This window comes from Prionailurus viverrinus, chromosome A3 (assembly GCF_022837055.1).
Source record: "Prionailurus viverrinus isolate Anna chromosome A3, UM_Priviv_1.0, whole genome shotgun sequence".
Taxonomy (NCBI): Eukaryota; Metazoa; Chordata; class Mammalia; order Carnivora; family Felidae; genus Prionailurus; species Prionailurus viverrinus.
This window is the reverse complement of record NC_062563.1, coordinates 132,221,020-132,246,259: the sequence shown is the minus strand read 5'-3', so window position 1 is coordinate 132,246,259 and position 25,240 is coordinate 132,221,020. Positions and strand designations below refer to the sequence as shown.

The 25,240-nt window shown below is 48.0% G+C and overlaps 1 long non-coding RNA gene across 1 annotated transcript in view; it reads left to right on the top strand.

The window, feature by feature from the left end:
• Positions 1–22,671, top strand: part of LOC125162385 (uncharacterized) — a 28,267-nt gene extending 5,596 nt beyond the window's left edge. Inside the window, exons 2-5 of the long non-coding RNA XR_007151010.1 lie at positions 10,268–10,399; positions 14,520–14,678; positions 16,350–16,446; positions 21,259–22,671. This is a non-coding gene — a long non-coding RNA (uncharacterized LOC125162385). The remainder of the gene's footprint in view (positions 1–10,267; positions 10,400–14,519; positions 14,679–16,349; positions 16,447–21,258) is intronic.
• Positions 22,672–25,240: the final 2,569 nt, after the last annotated feature.

The window sequence follows — 25,240 nt, the reverse complement described above, 5'->3', positions numbered from 1 at the left end:
GGGTCACCAGGCTGCCAGCCTACCCTGTAGATTTTGGACCTGACAAGCCTCCACACGAGCCAATTCCTTAAACGAAATCTGTTTATGCACGCCCTCTCGGTTCTATTTCTCTAGAGAACCCTGGCTAATATCGATTTTGGTGCCGTGGAGTGGGGAGTTGTTAACAGGTACCTCAGATTACTCAAGTGGCTCTAGAACTGGGTCGTGGGGAGAGCTGGAAGAGTTTTGGAGGTGCCTGACAGGAAAAGCCAAGATTACCTTGAAGAGACTCTTGACAGAAACAAGAATGTCAGTGGTGCTTCTGGTGAGGTCTCAGGTGGGAATGAGGAACATGTTATTGGAAACTGGAAGAAAGGTGGTCCTCATTACGAAGGGGCAAAACGCTTGGTGGAATTGGGTGTGGTGTTTTGTGGAAGGTAGAACTTTGTAGGTGATTCACTGGGATATTTAGCGGAGGCAATTCCTTTTTTTTTTTTTTAAGTTTATTTATTTATTTAGAGAGAGAGAAAGCACCAGCAGGGGAAGGGCAGAGAGAGAGAGGGGGAGAGAATCCCAGACAGGCTCCGTGCGGTCAGCGCAGAGCCCGAGGCAGGGCTCAAGCCCACAAACAATGGGATCGTGACCTGAACTGAAATCGAGAGTTGGACACTTGACCAACTGAGCCCCCAGGCATCCCTAGCTGAGGAGATTCCTACGTAGAGCATTGTGGCTGCTGCCTGGCTTCCCCTTGCTGCCTGATGACAAAATGTGACAGGAGAGACATAAATTGAAGAAAGAATTGTTAGGCCAAAGGGAACTAGTACTCGAAGATCTGGAATGTTTCAGCCTATCTGTATGGCCCCAGATGAGAACGCTCGGTCTGGAGAGAACACCGAGCGTGTGGCTGGACAACCATTTGGCTATCAAGTGACTACAGGTATGACTCATGGATCCAATTAGCTGTCTCAGCAGAAGGGCTTGGACCGAAGGGCTTGGCCAGCTCGGACGGAAGGGGACGGAGACCGGACACGATGAAGGAACGCTGCTGGGCTTCTGAGATTTTGCAGGACGAGCCAATAGGGCTCTCTGGCTGTGAATGTGTGTTGTCCTTCCAAAAAACACGGAACTCCTGCCCAGGGCCTAAGGGCAGAGCTGCCTCCCTGGGGGACCAGAGGGCTAGAAAAGGGAGCCAAAGAGGCTTATGACCTCAAGCCTTTCATCTTCTTGACTTTTCTCCTTTGAATAGTAATGTCTGCCCTATGCCTGCCCCGCCGTTGTGTTTTGGGAGCAGATCCCTTGTCTGGCTTCACAGAAGAATTTTGCCTCGGGACGCGTCATACCTTGAGTCTCACCCATATGTGACCCAGTTGGTATTTCGGTGAGATCGTGAGCTTGGAGTTGGTGCTGGAGTGGGTTAAGGTTGGGGGCTGTTGGGATGGGGAGAGTGTGTTTTACATTTTAGGGGGTCCAAGGGTGGCATGTTATGGGCTGCACTGTGTCTTCCCAAATCTACATGCTGAGGTCTTAACCCCCCCCCCCTCCCCAGTTACCTCACAATGTGGCCACAGTTGCGCCTGGGTGGCGCAGTCGGTTAAGCGTCCGACTTCAGCCAGGTCACAATCTCACGGTCCGGGAGTTCGAGCCCCGCGTCGGGCTCTGGGCTGATGGCTCGGAGCCTGGAGCCTGTTTCCGATTCTGTGTCTCCCTCTCTCTCTGCCCCTCCCCCGTTCATGCTCTGTCTCTCTCTGTCCCAAAAATAAATAAAAAATGTTGAAAAAAAAATTAAAAAAAAAAAACAATGTGGCCACAGTTGGAGATCAGGCCTTCCCAAAGGTGATGACGTAAAATGAAGGTAAAGTGAGGCACAATGAGGTTGTATGGTGGGCCTAATCCAATAGGACCAGCGTCCTTGCAGGAAGAGATTAGAACCCAGACACATAGACTGAGAGGCGACCACGTGACGACACAGGGAGAAGGCAGCCATCTGCGAGCCAAGGAGGGAGGCCTCAGAAGAAACCAAACTTCCCAACATCTTGATCTTGAACGTCCAGCCTCCAGAACTGTGAGAAAATAGACCTCTGTTGTTGAAGCCCCCCAGTCTGTGGTATTTTGTTATGGCGGCCCTAGTAGACTAAAATGGTCACCAGTATCAATTAGATAATTTAGTGGCGGGGTGAGGGGGGGGGGGGGGCGCAAGCCACACCATGTTGTTGGCGTTAAGAGGATAGATCTTGGTTATTTCACTCATCTTGTTATTTTAAAATTGATATTGTGTAGACTCGACTTTGATTACATGTTCCTTCATCTCTGATTTTTTTTTTCCATGTAAAATTACTTTCTCTTTAGTCTATTGCCTTAATAGCCTGGGGGGAAATATTTGCTCCTGAGGGTCATGGTTCAAATCTGCTTCATTTTGGTCAGAATATCTTTCTTTCCTTGTAAACAAAATTACACTGTGATTTTAAGTACAGAAACTCTTAGAAGGAAAAGTCTGCTTTGGATTCCAAGGAAGTTTCCTCTTATTATATTATTATATTTCATCTTTATTGTAGACTTCAGGACTCCTATTTTGCTTCCAGACACTCCCTGGAACCAAGCTCTCCCAAACCAGTGTCTTCCCCCAGAAAGAGTCGTAGGACCAAGGACAGTCCTTGGTCCCCCCTCCGGCTTCTCCCCAGGAGCACTCTAAAGAATCCCACTTTTATTTGCCCAGATTCCAACATTTAAGCACACATACATATGAAAAAAATAACTGAAAATTCCCAATTGGCATCTCATCTTCTGGCTGTAGTTACCAACCCTGAAAGAAGAGAAGTAGCCGTGAAAAGGTGAAAGAGAATCCCGCCAATATTTGTCGATAGACTCAACATCGTTTCTCCGCAGTAATGACACGAGTTCATGAACATCTCCTCTTGTTAATTTACTTGCCTGGTTAACCAGAAGATCTCTCTTGTTTCACCTCAAAAAAAAAACTGTCAATCTTGAAAAGTTCCCATGCTAAGAAAACTCCGTGTTCAATAAAATTGATTTTTTTAAATGATTGTTCTCTTGGCTTTATATTCCTGCTAGAACGATAAAAGGTTGTCCAGAAGACTATAGGAGATAGAAATGCTCAGGCAGGAAATGGGGGGTATTTCCATTTGCCTGGGATGTTATTTTTTCTATCTTTAAAGTAGAATGTTCCCCCAAACTCCTCTTTTCCCCTGCAAAGAAAAAAAAACATAAACAAAACTAGACCCTTATAGATCCTGGTTAAGTGGGTTTCAGGAGATTTTGAACTTCCGGGATTTTTGTGCGTTGTTATAGCTCTGGTTGATGGTACATTTGATGGACAGGTTGCAGGTGAATGACGGAGCCTGACTCTGTCACATACTCGCTGTGCATCGAGGCCAAGTCATTCCGACTCCGAGCCCTGATAGGGGAACCATAATATCTGCCTCACAAATTTTCATGTGCATCAAATGAGATAATGGATGTGAATTTACTCTTGAAACCATAACGGGGCTGTGCAGATGTTAGTCATTATTTTCAAACAGCATCTGTGACCTAGTTTTGATTGTGGTTTACTTTTGGAAGGAAGAGCATTGTAACTGCAGCTTGGCTCTTCTGGAACGAAACGAATTCAGGGACCTTAACTACCAGTGATCACATTACAGGCAGATACCCTGCTGTCGAGGTAGACTGACCCCAAGGATGATTGTTCCTTGCTAATTAATGATCAGAAGCATCTCCGTCAGCGTACTAAATTCTGAAAATCCGTTTAAATAAAAATCATACTCGTCCGCAGAGCATCGCCTCCAAATTCGGTCGCTGTGCTCCGTTTAGAGAAGGAAAATACTCGGAGGTTTTCCATGTTCAAATATTTCCATCGTTTGTAAGAACTTGCTTTTGTCACTCGTGCATCCTTTCTCAAGCAAATTTTTTGATCGTTCTTTCATCAGGTACATTTTCCTATTAGATGGTTTTATAGAAGGGACTGTTTTTTATTGCCTAGTTGCCATATGGAAGAGATTAATCATTAAAACAAAAATAAGAGGGGCGTCTGGGTGGCTCAGGCAATGTCTCTATTGCTTTCCTGGCCCAGGGAGGATTGGGCCTTTCTGGCTTGCCCATCGAGTTGACCTTTGCTTTCTGGGCATAGTTTAATCCCGACACCTTTTATCCGTCATCAGGAAAGTTAGTTTCGAGTCTTTTACGGTCACGTCGTTTTTGCTGCCTTCCCCAGATCTTACCCTACAAATCAGCACTGCCTTTTCTTCTCTTGGCCACCTGGTGTGGGTGAACCTTCATGAAGCAATCCTTCCCGTGGGGTTTGTCTGCTTGAAGAGGACCTTGTGTGGTGAAGAGAAAGGGAGGGGGCTGGGCTCCGGGGAACCCGGGTTTCAGCCCTGGATTAACTCCAGAGTGTTGCCAATGTGGCTGGCACGCTCTGGGCCTCTGTTGATTCCTCTGAAAAATAAGCCATTTGGAGGAGCTGTCCTCCAAGATTTTCCCCCAAATTTAGCTTCTCCATAGTTCTTGGGCATGTAGGATGTGGAAAGAATACGTGCTTCAGAGCCCGGCAGACCTGAGCTCCCGACGACTTTGAGAGAAGTTACTAAAGTTCGTTGAGCCTCAGTGTTCTTGTCTGTAAAATAGTGTTGATCACGCTCACCTCAAAATTATAAGCATTAAATGTACAGAAAATACTTCTGTATGGAAAATGCCACAATACGGAAAAGAGACAACTACTGTTTCCCTTCTCTTCCCGTCGCCTCCTAAAAAATTAAAGAAAAGCGACACATGGAAATGAAATCGGAAGCTATCGGCATATTTTGCTTTTGGAGAACGCGGGGCTGGGATGAGGCTCGCAGAAGCTTCTGGTCCACTGACCCTCCAAGAGACGCTGGGTGGAGCATCATGTGAAGCTTCTCTAGTAACCGTCGCAGAAGGAACGGGGGACACACGATCCGACAGAGGACACGGGGAACGTGGGTAGCGTGAAGACAGAGAGACGTGGGAAACGTAGTGACAACTGTGACTCCTAAGGACGTTTTTGGTGACTCTTGCAAGACAGCGGAGCAGAGAGCGGATCAGAAAACTGAGGCGGCTCCAGGAAGGGGCACCTGTAGCCATCGCGCCTCGGTGGCTTTCTCTCCTCCAGCGGAAATCACGATTAGGTTCCAGGGTAACGCGAGAAGGTCAGAACTGACAGCGGCCTTTGGAAATCTGGTCTCACCTAAAGTCCACGTTTTATTTCCTCCCCCATCTCCCGATGGCGTAGTGCAGAACCTCTCTGTCTGCCTTCCTCTCCAGGGGAAGCCGGGACACAGGAGTTCAGGGGTGGCGCCTGGAGCCTAAGCCTGGGGATGAAATGAACGTAGCGGTGGGAAACGCAAGCATCTAAATTTAAGTAAAATGGAAAATTAAGCCCATTGTGCTAGTGCAGTTTGGCAGACGTGGGGCTTAGCAGCGTAGCTGTGAAATAAACGTCTCAGTGCTTTGAGGTGCCCGTGCACTCTCTATAAACCAACCATGCGACACGGTTACCAGAAAAGTAAACTCAAGAGTAAAATGTATTATTAGAGGATTTACGATTTTTGGAGCAGAGAGAAGGAGAGACAGAATTCCAAGCAGGCTCCATGCCAGCAGCGCAGAAACCCCATGCGGGGCTCGAACTTACCAAGCGCGAGACCATGACCTGAGCCGAGATCGAGAGCTGGACGCTTAACCGACTGCACCACCCCGGTGTCCCTACGGTGTTGTTTTCACCGTCAAGGTTAGAGAGGAAAAGGAAATGGGGGTCATACTGACCCAGGAGGATCACTGGGGGTTTGCCCACGCCGGTCACTTTGGAATGCCTCTCCCAGGCTGGTGCTCAGGGGGGCGTTGTTCCTCCTTCAAGACCCTCGCGGACATCTAGACCTGTGCACCAGCCCATGCTGTACGGTAATCCACAGCGGTCATTCACACACAGCCCCTGCTCAAGCCAGGACTCCGGGGGGCACAGACCATTTGTCGTTAGCCTTGCATCCCTGTGGCCATTCGGGAATACCATTAGAGCTCTCTACCTGTTTGTCGAATACCCTGATTGATGAGAAGATTTTCATAAACATTTAATGATTCATCTACCTGTTTAACAGTACTGATGGAGCTTCTACGAGGGTCATGAGGTGACTGCACCAGATTAGATCATGCACAGACCCTATCTCAAGGCGCCTTGGTCCAGCCGAGATCTGTCATACGAAGAGCGGCTGGAGGAATTGGGGATACTTAACGAGGGTACAAAGGTCTTAGGAAGAGCTCGGCAGGGCTTGCAATATTAAAGGGCTGGAAGGGAGAGCGTGTGCAGCCTGGGGGACTCCAGAGAGAAAAGTTGGTGGGAGTTTGAGGGAGGGAGATTCCAAATAGCAGGAGGAGTCCCAGGGGTCAATGGAATGGTTTGCCCTGCAAATGGCAAACCGCGCCAGAGTGGCACTGTTTGTGGCCGACACCTGTGACGCCCGCCTGACCGGAAGGGATGTCTGCTAGGAAAGAAGATGCACAGCCAAGCCCTGGGGGGGGGTCTCCTCTGGTCCCAGAGAGTCTTGTGTTTTCCCTGGAAGAGTGGTTTCCCAGAGCGGATGTTTGGTCCCAAGCTCTTACCTTTTTCTGCTAAAAATAAAGCCCAAAGGCAAAAGGCAATGAAAGGTCTACATGTTGAACATTTCCAGGGGCTGCTCCAGTAAGACCCAAGAGAGAGTTCAATGGCCTGCCTGACATAGACTCACAGGGTCTCTTCATTTGTCTCTGCTTCTCCGGTAGCCGTCAATCTAATGGGTGTGAAGCTTTACGTATGGACAGAGCATCCTTCACAGGGACCATGTTGCTGTGCAAACTGCAGTGGGTTTGTCACCTCTCTGGGCTTTAACGAAACAGCCCTCGAGGGCCCTGCTAGCTCTCACACGCCAGCCTTTGTGTTTTATTCCAAAATGTCTTCTCTACCGACAGGGAGGCCGCTGACTGAGTCAAATAATGCCCTCGTCTGTGTATTCACGAAGATAAATGCAATCCCTTGCTCACCCGTGTAAATCGGGCTCCGGAAATAAATGAGTAAGACGGTTTTGATGGCTATGAATTCTTCAGGTACCTGCAGAATTATGGAGAGTTTTACATTTGCTGGAAGGGAGAGAGGTCATCATTTATTCTCTCTCGCCAGCCAGATCTACGAATTCTTTTCCTCTTCTCCCTGGATTGTTTTTTCTGGCATTTCCCAACTCCAGGAAACGCATGAAATATGTTATTTGAGAAATTTCGCAGGCGCGTTTCAAAATTGGGTGGAAACAATGTAGAAAAAGATATCTTTGTTGATTCGGAAAAATAAGTGGGACTTGGAGAAGCAGAAGTTATTTCGGATTTAAGGGTTTGAATGACATTCCTGCGCAACAACCCGGCCAGCTCCTTTCTGTTTTTTAAATTTTTTTTGGCAAAGGTTAAGATTTTGAGCACGTAGACTTTGAATGCAAAAGTCGTCTCTTATTTTTGTCCCAGTTCAGGTTATTGACTCTGATAGGCCCAGAAGAGATGGAATTGATAAAAATAGCAAATTGCTGTTGTTTTTACATCTCGGAAAGGACAACATCTATGACTTCTGACAACTATTTCCTAGAAGGAGCTGGAACGCCCTAGAGCAGCCTTGCGAAGAGCTGCGCCAACACCGTCAGGTTAACCGATGGCCGTTCGTGGACTTTGGAACCTAAGTCTGCTTGATGTCTGTGGCACCACGTAGACATCTACACCATCTTAACAGCAACACGAAGTACGTTCACGTCCATCATCTACTTTTCATTATGAAGGTGGCACCTGTTAATTGCATCAAATTTGGAAATATACTCAACATGATGCCCATAAGGCCGAGCAGCAGAGACTTAAAAAAAACAACAGATGCAGCCATGTCAGACTACTTTATGACTTTATATGACTTTTGAGGGCTTTGAGACCAAGCCACATCCCGGGGGGCAGAGTAGGGGGTTCCCCACTGAGGGAATGTTCCGGCGCTTAATTATCCTGGGATGATGTAAATCTTGGGGCAGGGAAGGAGATGGGCCTTGCTCGTGGCTTACAAATTAATTCTTCTAGGACAAACTCTCTGGGTTCAGAGGTCAGCCTGGCCCAGTTTCTGGAAGCACAGAGCAGCGTGGTGCGGGATAGTGGTCGGTGACCTGCCGTTGTCCTGGAGGGTCAGATTGGCAGCCAGTCACCTGGGAGATGGCCCGGGAAGGTGGGTGTGGACCCGGGACTGCAGACATAAATGCTTTTGTCCACACCAGTTCGCCTCCATTGTCCCTAATGCTCTGTATCTTGTTGTGCATAGCAATCTGGGCTTGGGGGTGATCGTCGTAGACGCGGGGGTAATACCAGCAGTCGTAGTAATGACAATGACAATTAGACTCCCCTATAGAGCGTGTTACATTCTAGGCACTATTCTGAATACTGGGCGTGAACTCATTTTGTCCCCACGGCACCGTTATGAATTAGGTACTGGTATTTTCCCAGTTTGGCAGATTAGGGAACCGAGGCACAGGCAGGCCCCGGCAGCGAGGGTCCCGGAGGTGAGCGCTACACCGTGGAGGCTCTGCGGGGACCGGACCCCAGGGAGCGTGCCGCAGTACCAGGAGGGCTAAGCGATGCGCTTCCCCCGGAGAAGAGCGGGGAGAGGTGGCAGATACGGGGGTGGGGGAAAGGGCGCAGCCAGCTGCCGCGGAGGCCGCCCAACAAGGGTGCGGGTGTCAAAACAGAGGGACCTGGCCCACGCACGGTCAAGGCAGCATCGGAAGCAAGCAGCGGCCGCTTCAGAAAGTTGAGATTCTCGCTAAAGAGTTGGGGGCAGGGTCACGGGGTGTGGGTAATATATCAAGTGTACAAAACAGAATGAAAAATCTGGGGCGCCTGGGGGGCTCAGTCAATTGAGCGTCTTGACTCTTGATTTCGGCGCAGGTCATGATCTCACAGTCCGTGAGTTCGAGCCCCACATCGGGCTCTGCACTGACGGCATGGAGCCTGCTTGGGATTCTCTGCCTCCCTTTCTCTCTGCCCCATGAGTGCGCTCTCTCTCTCTCTCTCTCTCTCGCTCTCGCTCGCTCGCTCTGTCTCTCTCAAAAGTAAATAAACCTCAAAAAATAACAATATGTAAAAATCACCCATAGAGTCACCCCTGAAAGGTAACGACTGCACATTTTGATATATATACACGTTTGTGTGGACATGTGCATAAAATGTGTCTCCCCTCGATTTCATATTATAAAAAGTTTTCAAACATATTGCACAGTTGAGAGAATTATGGACGAACGATGCTTTTTCATGTGGTTTTACACGCTGAGCCTGTTTCTCACTGAAATTTGTTATGAACATGGTTTTTAGCGGCTGTGGAATACTTTATTGGGGAGCTCTCCCACAGATGGTCTTAGCAAAGGGAAGAAAACTTCCCAAGCTCCTCTCCCCACTACTCTTGCCCACCCTGGGACCCCTGTGCCCCTGTGCTCTCCCCTCTCTGTTGTAACCAGGGAAGAACTTCCCAGAGTAATGGCTGACCTGAGCAGGTGGGCAATACATATTTATGGACTAAATGAATTTAACCAATGCCTGTTTTGGCAACATTCACCGTCCCCGGTTCTGTCCATCATCTACGTAAGCGTGGAAAGAAACGTACTGATTTGCATTTTTACACTGTTTCATAAGAATGATCTTTCAGGGGCCCCTGGGTGTCTCAGTAAGCAGAGCATTAAACTCTAGACTTTGGCTCAGGTCGTGAGATTAAGACCTACGCTGGGTCTTATCTCTTAAGATTCTCTCTCTCCCTCTGTACCCCCCTTTCTCTCTCTCTCTGTGTCTCCAAAAAAAATTATCTTTAAGAAGTGTTAACTATTAAATCAAGGGTTAGGAGCACTTTAGAGACTTCTTGCTGTGTTTGGCAAACCGTTTGTAGAATGCCTTTGGGAGAGTGCTACTGTCCTCTATCTTTGCAGGATTTAGTTTTATCAGCGTGGAAGCACTCATCAACTCAGCTAGCCATATTATTCAAGATGTCATGTGAACTTAGCTGCAAAGAGCAATGCATTGAGTTGGGAGTAAGTGTAGATACTCAGCTGGATTTTGAAAAGTGGTTCTGCTGAGTGATTTCTCTCCTCTCCATTGCAAACCTGCTTCAAAAAGAGATGCTACCTCTCTCCTCGGTGGATTCTTGGTCTGGGCTCACATGAACTTGCCTGAGTGGGACCCAGGGATTCCGACCTAGAATTCCTTGTAACCAATCTAATCTCTTCGTCCGCAGCCTCTGCTTTGCTGGGTCCAGGACGAGGGTCATTCCAGCTCAGCAGTGAGTGAATACTCTTGACCATAAACCTCTCTGCCAACGAAAGACATTGTAAATATAGAGCAACGCAGTCTGGTGGTCATGGCTAAGGTGAGTAGGAATGCTGATATGATTCTGAGCAACATTCTCAATGCCTCAGTGTACAAATGAACGGGATATTGAATCCCTGAAGATCAGAAGGCTTCTTAAATGCAATGATCTATTCTCAATCACCTAGCAGTGGGAGGCCAGGTATTAGACAACTGAACTCTAAATATGATTTCACACACTCACGTCACTGCTCAGGTGTCATACCTCTCTCTTTACCAAACTTTTTTTTTTTAAATCTTTCCTCCAAAGCTCTCAAACCACACAATTCAGCTACTAACCGAGGCTCACCTTTTTGGATTTCCCCTGCTGTACTGTGGTCGAGGTGCTAATTAGCAGGGAGAGGGCCAAATGGCAGGCGGCCAGAAGGAAAAGAGACGTCAAAAGACCCGCACAAACCACAAATGGGACAGCCTGTGCCCTTGTAAAGTTGAGACACGCCTCTTAGGAGTGAAGCATAAAAGTCCCCCCGCCGCCCCCCGCCGCTTCCGAACATGGTCAGGTTCGGCAGCGGGCTCCAGGCTCCTCACCTGGTAATTGGGGATTGGAATAACACCTCTCCTCTGACTTGCCAAGAGGAGTAAATAAAATCAGATAAGGGGCAGCAGGCTAGGAAGCGATCCCCTGTTGAGCACCCCCGTCATGCCAGACCGTTGGCAACGTTTTCCATTTAATTCTCCCACCGGCTCCGTAAGGCTTGATGGATGGGCCAACCATGGCGGGGACACCTGCTGAATGTCACATATGAAGTGGCCTGACCTCACTGCAAAGCCTTTGCTCTTGCTGCTGAGCCATGGTGAGGTGCGTGGCATTTTGTGGACACTCGGTCATGTCTGTTATTATTGGAGAGGACGGGAAAACGATGATCCCCTTGTTATGAATGAAAACAACAGATATTTAAAGCTGTTGGGAGCCTTTGTGCTCCGGGTTTCAACATGGGATTTACCTGTCCTATTTTAACCAATTCTCGTGAGCATTTGTTGTATAACCAGCACATGCTGTTCCTGCATATAACTTCGGTTACATAAATCTAAAGCCTGCTGACTGCTGGCGATCTTTAAAATGTAATGAGCTGAAGGATTCGTTTTGAGCCTTGGGGCAGGATGGCTTTAACCATTCCCCGAGCTCAGCTTTTAGGAGGATAAGTTTGCTGCATCTTTGCCATAATCCAACTGAAGCCTGGATTCCAAGCAACAGTGGATGAGATTTAAGTCTCTAAGAACGATATAAACTTAAATAAAACAAGGCTTAAGCGTAAAGTCCCTGCAAAGTCCCTGTGTCCACATTCCATCAGGATGACGTAATAGAAGTTTGGAAGCAGGCAGCCTCTCCCTTGGGGTCCCCTGACCGCTCCGCAAGACGGAAGTCAACGGGGTGGTGATCCGTGACTCTCAGAAGCCACAGATCACGGTGGGCTTTCTGAAGCCGGACGTACTTGGCTGTTGGCGGGTTTCTCAACTACAAAGAAGATCTCTGTTAAAAAGAAAAAAAGCGAACTAGGAAAATTTTTGGGTAATTGAAATCAAATTTTGTGTCAAAAGAGGAGCGAAGTAGGAGTTAGCTTTCTTCTCATTGGAGAAAAATCTCTATGTGGATAAAAACATCCTGACATTTAGTCTTGTCTATTTTGCTGGTGAGTCGAAATCAGAGCAGTGAGATCCAAGGAAGGGAAAGGATTTGGGAGCTTTCTCCCCCCCCATCTCCCATGGGATTCTTTCTCCTCCATTGGAGCCAAAACACAGCAGATCGTGGCCATGTGGCCCCCAAGCTGAGGACAGATGTCACCTCAGCCTCCTGTTGTTCATTCATATGAAGAAATGCAGGGTGCGACCTACACTGGGTCACTCAGCCCCTCCGTGTCTCACATTTTTCATCTGCAGAATGGGATAATAAAAGTATCTATCTCAATGGGTTGCGTGCAGATCAAATGGGTTTTAAACATTAATTCAATGTGTAAGTTTAAATTAAATGGGCAAATCTCTCAGAACGGACCCAGGCACATTGTAGCAGCGAAGGGTTTGCGATTCTTCTATCGTGAAGACGAGAGCGTGGTCCTGGGTATGTGTGAAGTCTTTGAAATCCACCTGACCTGCCTCCAAAACCCAGTTCTACCATATGCCTGACCTTGGTTGGCCAAGTCGCCTGAAGTCTCTGAGTCTCTTTCTTTCTCAAATTTAAAAATGGAGATGTCAATTCCTAACACTAGTAGCATTTTGAGGAAGAGGAAAGGATTGCATTTGATGATACGTGATGAGCCTGGTATCTGGCCCATGGCAAATTCTCTTACAAAGTATTTGTGGAAGAAAGTACCCCTGTGGCTGTAAGCACATATTCCCGCACACATCCAAATACAATCATGTTGGACTACTTTCCCTTTTTCGTTTTTAACTTTTGGATACTTTGTAGAGAACCCAACTTAAAATCCCCAACCAGGGGAAAACCTAGGTTTCCTTTTTTGGCAAATGACCTCAGAAAAGAAGTGTATTAAGTCAGCTCAGGCTGCTATAAAAAACACCAGAGACTGAGGGGGCTTAAACAACAGACATTTATTTCCTCAGCTCTGGAGACTGGAAGTGCAAGGTCAAGGTGTGTCCGGGCTGGTTTCTGCTGACGTGTCTCTTCCCGGCGGGCAGACGGCCGTCTTCTCCTGTGTCCTCACACAGTCTTTTCTCACTGGTGAGCCTCTCTAGTGTCTTCCTCTTCTCAAATGGACACCAGTGTCATTGGATTAGGGCCACATCCTTATAACCTCATTTAACCTTAATTACCTAAGTTAAGGTCCTATCCCCAAATACAGTTCCTCTGGAGGTTAGGGCTGCAACACGTGAATTTTGGGGTTCAGTCCATAATAGGAAGCTTTTATATCACTTTTTCTTTCCTCATTCATGCTGACTCACTCATTCAGAGAAACATCGTGTTGTATTTAGCCATTTGGAAGCCAAGGAGATTGGCCTCGGAAATCCCATCAACCTTTTGGTTGAGGATCTCTGTCTTTGGCCCTGGGAGGAAATACGTTTCTGTTGTTCAAGCCACTTGGTCTGTGGTCCTCTCTTGTGGCAGCCCTCGCAAATGAATCCACGCCCTTACTGAACTAATATGTACTTTTAAAAATTAAGCACCTACGACGTTCCAATATTTCTTACGATTCTGAATGTGTAGGTCCTGCTTCAGATTCGGCAAATTGGAATTTGAACCCCAAAGACCTGCCCTGCCTGTTCTTCCACGTCTAACCTCTGACCGTCACGAGTCTCAAAAATCAGCCATCAGATACTTCTGCCTTTTAGTGGCCCGCACGGCACCTCATCGGATCTTCTACCTAATTTCTCTAGTTAGCAACGGAGTCTGGAATCGGATCCAGTAGTAAAAAGACGAGGCTGTGTTTGAGCTAGGGTGAGCCTCCCCTGGGACCTACGACCTGTTTTGCCAGAGACACTCCAGACTTTCTCTTGTTCTGAAACATGCAACTTTTTTGTTGAACTTATGGAACTGTCTTACTCCTGAAAATGTCCTATAATAATTGGTCCCATTGGCATTGGGAAAGCTTATTGGATGCAACAGAACTGACCCTTTCACCAAAAACTAAATGTGCACTCGGTTCACTTTTGCTTGAGGAATGAATATCTCACCCAGCTTAGACTTGTGTGAATCAGCCTTTTCTTGTATGGGTTTCTGTGGTTGAGCTCCTGGTGAATGTTTAGCTCATCTCCTTCCAGACCCTCCCTGACACCTCCAGGTTTACCGTACCCTTGGCTCGGATGTCAGGCGAGTCACTAGGTTTTTCTTACTCTGTGTAGGTCGCTGGGCTGGGTGAGGTTCAGGCGAGCTCATGACCATGAAAGCATTTTGAAATCTGAGATGTGGTACCGATTGTTACTATGATACTATCTGGAAGGGTACAGTTTGTTAGTTTCCCTAAGAAGCCGTTTCTGTTTCTTCGCTTCTATCATTATCTATAAATATCTCCTACTTACACTGTAGCTTCTGACCGTGTCTTTATAACTAACTGTTAGATCAAAAAAGACTCCTGAGGCTGGATCTTATTTAATTATCCTTGATTTCCAGCAAGGCGGGCCTAGGCTAGGGGATAGAGAAGCTTCTTAATAATTTTTTTTTTCTGATACAGGGACTTCCAGGCCATGGTGGTGGATGGAGTGCAGGACTTCCATCTCTCGAGGACCAACCCGAAGAACAAAATTGCAAAAGCCGAGAAAGAGTCCCAGCGGCAAAGTAATCAAGCATGAGAAGTTGCAAAATGTGATGTCGTATCCCGTCAGAGGCAGGGGTAAGGAGGGATACAAAGTTCTTGGCACATCTAGGTATTGCTCTGCCCCATGCCCTCATGTTATACACAAAGACAGGAATTTAGAAGACTATGTGCTTTCCCCATCAGTGCCGCTAAACTTAGAGGAAGCGTGAGAAGGTCTTGAATAAGATAAATCCCACGCCACGGGAGATGCTGGAGGCTTGTCTCCTCCGGAGGCTCTGAGCCAGAGACAGAGGAGTTTTCTGGGAGAAATCCTGTGGCGTGCTCAGACGGGGCAGCCGAATGCTTAGTTAGCACCTGCGTGTTATGGGAATCCCAAGCTGGAAACAAAAAAAAAATGACCCAGAACTGGGGGGGGTCTGTCTTTTAAAACTTTTGGGGAGAACACATCAGAAGCAGGTGGAAAACTGCTCTGTGGGCCCTCTTCCACCCAGTGTTCGAAATCAGCTCATTTGGAATTTGTTGAGTCTTGGTTTACGGCTTAGTAGATGGTAAGTTCTTGCGACCATCCTCCCTACGGAGGAGAACAAGTGTATTTTGCATCGTCTTCTCCTGCTTTTGCTCAGTTGGGCGCTTTCCGCGTCTAGCTACCACCTGTCCTGGTTTCTACTTTCTCCCAACTTCAGAGGTTCACACTTGTGAATGTGTGCGTGTGGGACTGAAGGGAAGTTTCTGTCTGTTCCCTATTAGGACTCTCCTCCGTGACTCATTACCTTCAGCCGAAAAGTTCTTCTAAGCAGATTCAAGGGATTGTCAGAGAAAGCACAGTTTGAGGTTATTTTGAGCATTTGGGGGTCTCCACGTCCAGTCGAAGGCCTCTGAAACCTGCCAGCAGTCCGTCCCACTTCCTCTGCATTAGATCCATTTTTATTTAAAAAAATTTTTTTTTAACATTTATTTATTTTTGAGACAGAGAGAGACAGAGCATGAACAGGGGAGGGTCAGAGAGAGGGAGACACAGAATCTGAAACAGGCTCCAGGCTCTGAGCTGTCAGCACAGAGCCCGACGCGGGGCTCGAACTCATGGACCGCGAGATCATGACCTGAGCCAAAGTCGGACGCTTAACCGACTGAGCCACCCAGGCGCCCCTAGATCTATTTTTATTGTGACTCTTGCTCTTATCACTGGAAGACTGGACAACTCTCTGGTGAAGGAGGATTCTGGAAGATGAGAACTGTTTGTTCTCAGATTTCCCCCCTTGTTTTAGGGCCAAGTGCAACTCACCCAGCCTGTTTGTGATTGCCAGGGGCCTCCCCGGGGCCATCGGAATCTCAGGGTCAAAGACCTCCCCCGCTCCCCCACCCCCCATGCCAAGGATGCTGCCGCTTGGGGTTCAGAGTCCAGGCTGCTGGCTCAATCATCTCTCCTCACGCAGGAGTTCTTGTTTAGGGTCCACGTTCAGTGTCTCTGGAATTGGTTTCAGTAGGGGATTTCTTCTCTGTTTAGATTACATGTCCCTCGAGGGTATGATCTTGAACTTCTGTTATGGCGAGGAGTCAACTGACATCCGCTGGATGTTTCCTTTGCTTTAGACATGTTCAGTAGCTCCCCAAGTCCTCAGGACAGTGAGCGGAAATGATCACAGAGGGATGAAGAAACTTGCCCGTGGTCACACGGTTGTTAGAGGAAGCACCGGAAACCGAACCCCCCCGGCTTGCGTTCTTTCCACCTTGTTGTCTGTTCTGCAGGCTGCCATTGAGGTTGACCATCTTCACAAGTGTTCACCGATGGTCCATGACGACGATGGTCACAGGGTAGAAAGGATGGAATTCTATGAATTTCTTGGTAAGTGAGGATGAATAGCTTCGCTCACCAAATCTCAGGATGTGTCACGGGGACAAGCCCTTGGGCGCAGGGGACCGGAGAAAGGGGTGTCCTCTCTGCCAGGTAGAAATCTTCAAGAAGGAGGTCTCAGAAGGAATTTGGGGGGATAAGGTGGCTCTGCAGGCCAGATCTCAGAGCTTCAAAGTCAAAGATGCGTTACTTACAGGATAAAGTCCCTGTCAGTGCGACACATCCTGCTCACAATCTGACCGTTGTCTGTGGGTCCGTCCGCCGTTTCCACTACCCCCACCCTGCCCCACACGGACAGTCTGCTATTGACCGCTGCCCATGCTTCCCCTGCCTAGAATGTTCCTGTTCCCTCTACATCTCTCCGCACTTTGAATGAGGTCTACTCTTCCTTTAAGTCTGAACTCTGCTGTCTCATCAAAAGCCTTTTCTGGGCACAGTCCTGATAGAAGCTTTTCAAGGGTACAGATGACACTCCGTTTCTTTGCCCTCGGGACTTAGCACTATGGATAATGCACAGGAGACCCTACACTGAGTGTTTCCTGTGAGGATGAATGGATAAATTCCTGGCACAGCAGGGAGAGGCCGTGTGGGGCTGAGATATCCTGCTGATCAGGAGACCTGAGCTCAGTCCTCACTCAGCCCCCTATAGGCTTTGTGCCCTCAGGCAAATGACTTACCTCCAATACTGAGATTTCCCGTCTATGAAATGATGTTAAAGCCTTGCTCACCAGGTTTATGAGATGAAAAAATAAGACAAGAAATGCACACTTTATACTCTGATGCAAGATTGGCTATGGGTGAAAAATCCCATCCACCCACACGAAATTAGAAACTGATAAATTACACTGCATTCGAATTAAGAGGTTCTGATCCCCAAAGGACACCATCAAGGAAGTGAAAAGACAAGCTGCAAACTAGGGGGTCCTAAACGTGACGTCAGTAACTGCCCACCTCTAGGAGTAAGAACCCCTCGAGCCAATATAAAAAAATCTCCCCAGTAAATACGGACAAACGCACAAGCAGGCCTCTTGCAGAAGAGGAGACACATCGGATGAATAAACGTATGGAAAGGGAGATCGAGAGCACAGTGAGATGCCTTTTGGGATCCATTTGACTGGCAAAATTAACATTTCCGTGTTTTGCAAGGAATTTGGGTCAGTGGTGTTCCTGCTACTTTGCAGTGGAAACGCAGTCATTTTGAAAAGCAACTCGTGATTGAACAAATCGGGAGACTATAGATGCTGGCGAGGATGTGGAGACACGGGAACCCTCTTGCACTGTTGGTGGGAATGCAAACTGGTGCCGCGGCTCTGGAAAACAGCTTGGAGGTTCCTCAAAAATTCAAAATCGATCTACGCTATGACCCAGCAACAGCACTGCTAGGGATTTACCCAAGGGATCCAGGAGTGCCGACGCAGAGGGGCACTTGCACCCCAATGTTTACAGCAGCACTTTCGACAGTAGCCAAATTATGGAAAGAGCCTAAATGTCCATATCAACTGTCAAATGGATCAAGGAGATGTGGTTTATATATACAATGGAATACTACTCGGCAATGAGAAAGAATGAAAGCTGGCCTTTTGCAGCAACGTGGATGGAACTGAAGAGTGTTATGCTAAGTGAAATACGTCCTACAGAGAAAGACAACCTCTGGTGGGGGAGGGGAGACAGACGCTGGTATATGGGAGAAGCACAAGATAAATGTTAATTAGAAGTGTCTAGTTCTGGGCTTGGATGGTAGGGTCAGGGAGTTCTTTCTGCTTTTTTTTTTTTTAAATTTAATTTTATTTTTTTCAAAATTTTATTGAACTTCTATTTAGCTACCATAATATTGGTTTCAGGAGTACAATTTAGGGATTCGTCACTTACATATCACACCTAGTGCTCATTTTATTTATTTTTAAAAATATGTACTTATTTATTTTGAGAGAGAGACAGCACGAGCATAGGCAGGGGAAGATCCGAAAGAGAGGGAGAGAGATTGAATCCCAAGCCGGCTCCGTGCTGTCGGCGCAGAACCGGACGTGGGGCTCGAACTCAGGAACGGTGAGATCGTGACCTGAGCCGCCATCAAGAGTCAGATGCCTGACCTACCCAGGGGCCCCTCCAGGGCTCATTTTAAACAAATAAGCCCAGACAATGCAAGGTCATGCAAAGCTCCATGATGACGGGTCGGTGTGCCATCGCCGATTCAATTCAGTTCAGCTCAGTACATCTTTTCTTCAAATACCTTCGTTACGTTTTCTACTGTGTGTGCACGTGGGTCCATGTTCCAAGTGTTTGGGTGGTAGGAAGGGGAGTAAGAAAGGTGGAGTGACTCTGGGTCAGTTTGTAATTGACCACAAACGTAGAATGATCACTGTAAACAACGCATGATCTCGGGAAGAGTCACTGCCCTTCCGTGCCTCAGTTTCCCTGTCTCTGAAGAGAAGAATGGACCCAGTGGCCTGGGATTGCCGAGTTTCTGCGGCCCCTCCCTCCATCCCTCCTCACTGTGCTCACCTTTTCCTCAGCCTTCTCCTTGCTCCGGGATGTTCTCCCCAGTCGCTCTCTCGGGGAGCCTGGGGACGACCAGTGGAGGGCCACGTGCCGAAATCTGGCTGCACATCCCCGCTGGCATCTAGCTTCCTGCTCCGTCCGTCCAATCACGTTTGTTAATCACACAATTTAGTGCCCTGTAAACACGGCCACTGCTTCATTTCCCCGCAAGCGTGCTTGGCATCGGTGGCCGGGGAAGATTTGTTTCCAGTCATGAACCAAATATGAAGGTCACATGATTCCGTGATTTTTTTCCTTTCCAAAGAAATATGGGAGGCTTACGCAGGCCAACCTTCCAATTAATCCTGAGAACAGCTGCCTTCGAGGTGGGTGAGCCTGAATATTATTCACTCTCGTGGTCATTTATCAAAGAAAAGAAACTGTCTGCCAGCCTCCGATCGCTTTGATTCACTGGAGTCTGGAATGTGGTGCAGCTGGAAGATCCCTGTCTCACGGGTACGATCCAGGTCGTTACCTGGACCTGCGTGGGCTCTCGAGTAGCCAGGACGGTGAACCTTCTGTGCCCGTGGTGCGGACTGCCCTGCGTACTCACACGCGGTGCCCGAGTCGGCATCCACCTGCTGGTCACAGGGCTTTGGGACACCCAGGAACCCCCCAGTGGCCCTGCAGGTGCCTGTTTACGCCCGGTGGCTCTTAACATCGCTTGCCTCCTTAGCTCCGGTGAGCAGGGGCTGTCAATCGTAAGTGCCACTGGACGGACGGTGGGCCACCTCCCATAAGAAGAGCACAGGAGGAACGCATCAGAGAGAACCTGTCGCATCAAAAACAAAACCAGCAGGGGCCCCTGGGTGGCTCAGTCTGTTGAGCGTCCGACTTCAGCTCAGGTCATGGTCTCGCGGTTTGTTGAGTTCGAGCCCCAGGCCAGTCTCTCTGCTGTCAGCATGGAGCCCCCTTCGGACCTTCTGTCCCCCTTTCTCTCTGCCACTCCCCCGCCCGCACGCTCTCAAAAATAAATAAACGTTTAAAAACAAAGCAAAACAGAACAAAACAGCATGTCTATTGCAAACAGCTGTATTCAGGATCCTGGGAGGATTTCACTTGCCCCTAAATCTATATAGGCAAGGAGATCTCTTTTAGTGCAGGTTCCCCCAAATTCCGCTTCGTCCTGTCTGATGGATGGATTCCCCGTGATCAGAATGGACCGAAACACAGAAGTCCTCCATGGTCGCAGGAGATAAATCCATTAGGAATGGGGTGGTGAATTATGTTCTGGAACGGCAGGGACCGGGGAAATTAGGTGGTAGCATATTGAGGGAGCACGAAATGAAGCAGAGAGAGAGAGAGAGCGAGCGAGCGAGCCTGAAAGTGCTGAGCGGATCCTGAGCAATGGTCAGGGCTCCAGGTAAGAGGGTGTGATTAACTTTTTGTGGGTGGGGCCATCTCATAGAATCTCTCTCTGGAAGGTGACTTAGGAATTTTCGTCCCGTTCCCAGGCAGGGAAATGGAGAAACGTCTTCTGTGCTGGGAGGGGATACATCCAGGGTCACATTCCTCAGGGCGTGTGTCATTGGCTTCTGACCTAAGCAGACTGCTCGGTCCTTGACCCTCTTCCTGGGGTATCTAGCCCATGCCCTCAACTGTCACACACTTGCTTGGGTCCTCACGTCTCCGGTCTCATCCCTGATCTCACTCCTGGGGGTTTGACTCACACATCCAACTCTCTCCTAGCTCTTACCCGCCTCGGATTTCATGTCTGAACTTAATCCACTTGCCCCAAAACCTGCTCTGATTTCGGGACTATCACCAATTCCCCTCACTGAGGCTGGAATTCTGATGTCATCGTGTATTAGCCCAGGCCTTCAGAACCCACAGAACAGGATGTGTATGTATAGAAAGAGATTTATTACGAGGAATCGACTCATGCAACTATGGGAGCTGAGAAGTTTCAAGATCTTCAGGTTGAGTCGATCAGCAGGCTCGAGCCCCAGGAAAAGCCAGTGTTTCGGTTTGAACCCAAAGGCAGGAAAAGGCCCAAACTCCAATTCGAAGGTGGGTCAGGCTGCAAAAATCCTCTCTTATGCAGGACTGTCAGCCTTTATGGTCTACTCAGACCTTCAACTGATTGTGTAAGGCCCACCCAGACTAGGGAGGACAATGTCCCTTACTCAGTCCACACACAAACAGTTAATCACATCCCAAACACCCTCACAGAACCACCCAGAATTGTGTTCGACCATACATCTGTGCGCCTGGTGGCCCAGTCAGGGGCCACATAATAGGCTAACTTGTCATTTCGCTGCACAGGTGCTCAGTTTCAACTCAGCAGGCAAGTCATCTTCTCTCAGACGCTCCCATCCCTCCGCTCCGTGGCGTGGCCATATTCTCGAGAGCGCTCGTGGCTCATTCTGCGCCTTCAAGGGCTGATAAGCAACCTGCCAGACTTCTCTGCTCCCAGAGTCAAATAGGCCACTCACACATCTTTGCATTTTGACCCAGTGGTCTCTTGGCTGTGTCCCCAGCGTGCTCTCTTGCAAATGTGTGCACATGCCTCATTCTAGAAGATATGATTACGATGTGGGACCCTGTGTGTCTGTGCAGCTTGATGCATCTCCCAGCCAAGAATGGGCATGAGAAGCCGGGAAGACCCGAGTTTGAATCCTGACTATATTAATTTCTAGCTGCGTGATCTGGATGGAGCTACTTAATTTCTCCGAACAGCGGATTCCTTGATCTGGACAGCGGTGCTAAAACCCTTTCTTCCAGCGCGGGGGACTGTTAAAGAAAATGCCCAAACGGTGTCTGGGTCCTAGTACACGTCAAAAACTTTTGTCTGATCCAAGAAGTGGACTTATAACCTTTCTCTCCTAACATTTCATGAAGTCATCACATGCTGGATGTGCAGTCCTCAGGTATGATTTTCTCCCCATTTTAGCGGGGCTTTTCCCCAATGCACCGTATTTTCTACATAATTTTTGGAAGCATTCGAATATATGTTCAGTGTTAGTAATCTCTTTCTCTCTCCCCTTTCTCTTATGGCTGATGACCTGGCCCGAGTCTTCACTTGGGAGTAAGGACCAGTGCTAAAGTTCTAAGCTACAGAAGTCTGCAATCTGCAGTCACCAGGCACGACCTAGCGCCGTTCTACTGTTGGTGTGACCCCCGTAAGACCAGAGGATGCTGCGCTCTGGGCCTCGAAGGCACCAACGTGAATCCCCACCCTGATTCTTCCCAGGAGAAGCGAAGCGTTGAAAATTATATTCAGCTGCAGGAGTTTTCAGCCTCACATTCGGAAAGAGCAGAAGTTGCTAGAGGCTATTTTCAGAGAACTCCTAATAAGTACAGAACCCAAATACAGACATGGTTGTTAACACCCTGGGAAATGCCAAATCCGAGCTGGATCGCAGCCAGCAGAGAAATGGAAAGTCCTAGATAGCTTATCTCAGAGCCAATCTGTATTACGCGGGAGGCGCAAGAGGCAATTGCACGGGAGGACACGAGCTCTCCTTCTAGGCTCTACATCAGCGCCTTGGACGGACAACATCAAGGTGCATCGGGCATTTTCTGAATCTGCGAGTAGGTCCCTTGTCCTGCCCTGTGTTCTATCCTGTGCTTCCAGCCTCTTCTCCTTCAACCCACCCATTCTTCCTGACCCGTTTCATTCATTCCTGGGGCTTCAGGAACCTTCTCTCCCTCAACAAATGACTCCTTGTGATAGATCTCCAGGCTTGAGTTTTTAAACAAGTTTATTCTATTTATTTGTTTGTTTGTTTACTTATTTATTTAGAGAGAGAGAGAGAGAGAGAGAGAGAGAGGAGAGAGAGAGAGAGAGAGCACATGGGGGAGAGGCAGAGAGAGGCAGAGAGAGAATCCCAGCAGGCTCCACGCTGTCTGCACAGCCTGACGCGGGGCTCGATCCCACGAACCGGGAGATCACGACGTGAGCTGAAATCAAGAGTTGGATGCTCAACCACCTGAGCCACCCAGGCCCCCCAGCCTTGACTTTTTGTCTGCATGTCAGGCACCTGTTTAAGCCCACGACAGACACCTAAACTCAGCATGCTTTTCTCCAGCTCTGTTACTCAGCACTGGGACACAGGTTCTTTGACTACAAGCCAAGAGCTTTCTGCTCTCCACAACAACGCCTTGGGTAGTTGACGTGGTGGCTAAGTGAAGTTAAAGCACCCATTTAGAATGGTTTTGGGGGAAGGTGACAGAAAGTCTGACTGTGGCAGTGATCAGAATTTGGATTCTGAAGATTTGGGTTCAAACCTCAAGATGCAACCTTCATACCTTTCAGGCAGCATGGCTTCAATAAATCATTTCCATTTGCAAACAGTAGAGCAGGAGAAGACACAATTAGTATAATTAGGTTAATAGCCTATATACGTATTATCTATATACAGGTTAATTATATGTATATATTGTAATTATGATTATATATGACGTATAACATGTATCTTATATATGGATGTTGTATATTTATACATGTTACACACAAACATGTATTATATGTATGTATATTATCTGTACATACAACCTAATAATATATAATTAGTGTAAGTAGGATAATAAAAGTTAGTTGTGATGTTGTGTTTACCTCGTGCTAGGCACTGATCTAAGTGCTTCTATATATTAGCTCATTTAATTCTCAAAACAATTCTGTTAAGGATCATACTATTATGGTTCAAACTTTTAAAAAATGTTTACATAGTTATTGTGAGAAACAGAGCGAGAGAGAGAGAGAGAGAGAGAGAGAGTGAGAGGGGTCGGGGGAGGGGCAGAGAGAGAGGGGGCCAGAGAATCCCAAGGTTTCGTGCTGACAGCGCAGAGCCCGATGCGGGGCTCAAACTCACGAACTATGAGATCATGACATGCCCCGAAATCAAGAGTCGGACGCTTAACCGACTGAGCCACCCGGACCCCCCTCAAACTTTTCAGAGTAGGGAAGGGAGTCAGAGTTATGTGGTCCGTTTCCGCTCGTGTTTGCAGGGGGGTCGGCGTGAGGCACTGTGCACAATGCTTCTGCCTGGCGCCCGCCACGGCAGGTTGGTGTCCTTACCCTTTCCCTCCTCCTTCCCCTGGCCACCAAAATGCTGTCACCTTTACTTGACGTCTTCTGTAGCTTAAATATGTGCATTTTTAGTTTTGCAATGTAGACACGTTTGTATTAAATGGTGAATGAATACCATTCTCCAAATGTCTCCCTAAATGTCCGTGTCCCTAAAGCTTCCCACTTAACCCTCCCAGGAAGGTGAGCGCCTCTCTAGGTCGAGACTCACCTGCTAAGGAGGTGATAAATCACAGGCACGGTCAGCTTTTAACATGTGGTACTCTCTTTTTTCTGAAAACCCTTTTCAGTGGCTGTGAGGGCACAGAGATGACCTTCAGAGGTCAGTGCTTCCAGCATGCATTCCAGGGCTGAAATCCAGGTTCCCCATTGGGATGTGATGGCCTGGATGCATCAGGGGCAGAGGGATGGCCCTGATTTTCAGCTGACCCAGGCTCACTGGCCTGCGGGTACTCTCCAGCCCGGTCCTGGCGCTGCTTAAACGGGTAACGCGTCCACATGGGGCCAACGTGATAGTCTTGGTTTTAAATACAAAATCATGGTGCCAACAGAAGAGGCTACCTAGCCAGTGTAGGTCAATGGCTCTATTGATTCTGTGAGTTGTATCAACACTCTGGGTATGATATATTAATAAGGATTTAAAAAGGAAGGGGTACTCATAGAGAAGGAAGCAGAGGTGTAGGCTTGATGGTAGAACTTACATAAGACGTGTTGCACCCCAAAGCATAGGGAGAGACAGAGCAGCAGTCTTGCCTTGGGCCATGGATGAGGGTGCAGCAATGGGTAGCTGGGGTGCCCTGGAAACTGGGAAGAGTGGCCCACGGGCATCATCATCTTCTGGCTGGTGGTGTAAGAGGGAACAAAAAGGTTGCATCTTGTGTTTTGGAAAGAAGAACAGGAAAATTCCAGTGGGGTAGTGTTTGAGATTCCAACTTCAATGGAATCAATGGGCAGAAACCAAGGGACCGAGATGCAAGAGTATAAAACGACATTCGTATCCTTTCCTTGCCGAATCCAATCTACCTTTGGTGGCTTTGTTTTGATGACCAGGAAAATAAGTGAACAGGAGACTTGAAAGAAGCCGAATGCTCCAAATTTTTCCATAAAAGGAAAACAGATGGGAGATCCAAGTGGTCTGGGGGTTTCAATGAAAATTTAGAAACGCATCAGGCGACCACTAATTTGGGGATAATAAAGTGTTCAAGATTTTTTTCTGCG